Below are 2,893 nucleotides of genomic sequence, written 5' to 3' on the forward strand. Positions count from 1 at the left end.
TTTCTTTTTTATTTGATAGGTAAAGTTATAGACAGTGTGAGAGACAGAGACAGAAAGAAGGGTCTTCCCTCCACTGGTTCACCGCCCAAATGGCCACCATGGCCAGAGCTGCGCTGATCCGAGGCCAGGAGCCAGGTGCTTCTCCCTGGTCTCCCATGCGGGTGCAGGTTCCAAGCACTTGGGCCATCCTCCACTGCCCTACCAGGCCACAGCAGAGAGCTGGACTGGAAGAGGAGCAACTGGGACTAGAACCCGGGGCCCATATGGGATGTCGGTGCTGCAAGACGGAAGATTAATCAAGTAAGCCACGGCGCCAGCCCACAACCCCAGTTTCTAAGTCAGCAGGTCTTGGGAGGGGCTGGAAAATTTGGTCTTTCTAAGCTATTTCCAGCGATGCTGATGCTCTTGGTCTAGGCACCGCACTTTGAGAACATCTGATCTGGGGACCAGTGTTGTGGTGTAGTAGGTTAAGCCACTGCCTGTGAAGCTGGCATCCCATATGGGCCCCAGTTTGAGTCTTGGCTGCTCCACTTCTGATTCAGCTCCCTGCTAATGTGCCTGAGAAAAGCAGCAGAAAAATGGTCCAAGTCCTTCAGCTCCTGCCATCCATGTGGGAGACCTGGATGGAATTCTAGTCTCCTGGCTTCAGCCTGGTCCAATCCCAGCCATCGCAGCCATTTGGGGAGTGAACCGGTGGATGGAAGTTCTCTTTCTCTCTGTAACCCTGCTTTCCAGTAAATATAAATCTTAAAAACTTCTGATCTATGGCAAATCTGTTGCCGTAGGTGAGAATCACCCAAGGAAGTCTTCTTTTTCTCCATTTGTGTTTTTAGCAAGTACTGGTTTAACATGCACAGACAAGGTTAGAGTTCAGTTTTAAGAAGTAAACAATCTTGGTATCTCTATCTCAATGTAAACATAGAAATCAACAAAACAAAAACACTGTAAGAATATAAAATCAAAGCAAAAAAAAAAAAAATCCAACCGAACTCTCCATAAAACTGCAGCGTGTTGCCTGAACATGCTGTTTTAAGACTTATTTAATGGGGAAGAAGCTGTCTCAGTAAAATTATGAGAGCAGCACTGTTTTCTTCACTTAGCAGCTGATGAAACTGAGAACTAGAATAGCAATAAATAATCATCAGGGGCTGGCACTGTAGGGTAAGTTAAGCCACCACCTGCAGTGCCAGCATCCAATATGGGTGCTGGTTTGAGTCCCGGCTGCTCCACTTCCAATCCAGCTCTCTGTTACAGCCTGCAAAAGTGGTAGAAAATGGCCCAAGTGGTTGGGTGTTGCAGTTGATTTCTCCACAATGTTGCAGTGGGTTCGTTTCTGAGAAGAGCAGCGTGGTGGGGGCAAGAGGTGCGGAGTCAACACACAGACCCCGGGAGTCCGGTGAGAGCAGGCTTGAGGCAAGCAGCCTGCAGACTCGTTTATTACAGTTGATACAACAGCTTAGATAGCCAAGACCAGCCAATCTGGTCAAGGGGCGGTCCATACCCCAACCAATCACAGCCTGTCGCCAGGCAGTTTCCAGAGCCATCCAATCACAGCCTGTCGCCAGGCAGTTTCAAATCCATCCAATCACAGCCTGTCGCCAGGCAGTTTCCAGAGCCATCCAATCACAGCCTGTCGCCAGGCAGTTTCAAAGCCATTCCTGACTAACTGACGCTCGCTTGCCAGTGGCCACCTTGGCATGGCCTTCTCGTTACCATTGTGTACCCCACTAGCTCTGGTCAGCCACTCAAATGGCCCACAGCCTGTGTGTGGTCATGCCATTCCTGATAACCGTTATTCCTCATTCCTACCCCTATCTGAGCAAGCAATCCTGTGGTCTCTCGATTTGAGCGCTGGTTAGTCAATGACGGGTAAGATCCCCTGGGGGACAACCTAAGACAGGCACAGCTGCGTACGGAGACCACATGGAAATGGGGTCAACAATGGTATGGCCAAGAATCATGCCTTCCGTTGCTCAAAAATAAACGAAAAGGGGGAAATGTAGTGGAATGAGAAGGCCATGCCAAGGTGGCCACTGGCAAGCGAGCGTCAGTTAGTCAGGAATGGCTTTGAAACTGCCTGGCGACAGGATGTGATTGGATGGCTCTGGAAACTGCCTGGCGACAGGCTGTGATTGGATGGATTTGAAACTGCCTGGCGACAGGCTGTGATTGGTTGGGGTATGGACCGCCCCTTGACCAGATTGGCTGGTCTTGGCTATCTAAGCTGTTGTATCAACTGTAATAAACGAGTCTGCAGGCTGCTTGCCTCAAGCCTGCTCTCACCGGACTCCCGGGGTCTGTGTGTTGACTCCGCACCTCTTGCCCCCACCACGCTGCTCTTCTCAGAAACGAACCCACTGCAACGTTGTGGAGAAATCAACTGCAACATCTGGCGCCCAACGTGGGGCTCGAACCCACGACCCTGGGATTAAGAGTCCCATGCTCTACCGACTGAGCTAGCCAGGCGAACCGAAAGTAAAAGGAGGAGCCGAGAAGCGACGTACGCTTCAGGGCGGTGTGTGCTAACCTGGGGTCACTTAGACCGAGGACAAGGACAAGGAAAGGGGCGTAGGAGGGGGTTCTGTGCTCACCCTCACAGAACCGAACAGCACACCAAACACCGAGGGGCCTACTTGCCGAAATCCAGGGGGGACCTCGCCGAAATCCAGGGGGGACCTCGCCGAAATCCAGGGGGGACCTCGCCGAGTCCAACACACTGTCTCTTTCTCAGTCACGTTGGCGCGCCAGATGTTGCAGTTGATTTCTCCACAATGTTGCAGTGGGTTCGTTTCTGAGAAGAGCAGCGTGGTGGGGGCAAGAGGCGCGGAGTCAACACACAGACCCCGGGAGTCCGGTGAGAGCAGGCTTGAGGCAAGCAGCCTGCAGACTCGTT

General features: G+C 51.9%; 1 non-coding gene across 1 annotated transcript; it reads right to left on the minus strand.

Annotated features, from left to right (window-relative positions):
* Positions 1-2,393: 2,393 nt before the first annotated feature.
* TRNAK-CUU (transfer RNA lysine (anticodon CUU)) lies at positions 2,394-2,466 on the minus strand. The gene has a single exon. It is a non-coding gene; the product is annotated as a tRNA-Lys (tRNA).
* Between the last annotated feature and the right edge of the window lie 427 nt (positions 2,467-2,893).

Source organism: Lepus europaeus, chromosome 8, assembly GCF_033115175.1.
Source record: "Lepus europaeus isolate LE1 chromosome 8, mLepTim1.pri, whole genome shotgun sequence".
In the NCBI taxonomy this organism is placed as follows: Eukaryota; Metazoa; Chordata; class Mammalia; order Lagomorpha; family Leporidae; genus Lepus; species Lepus europaeus.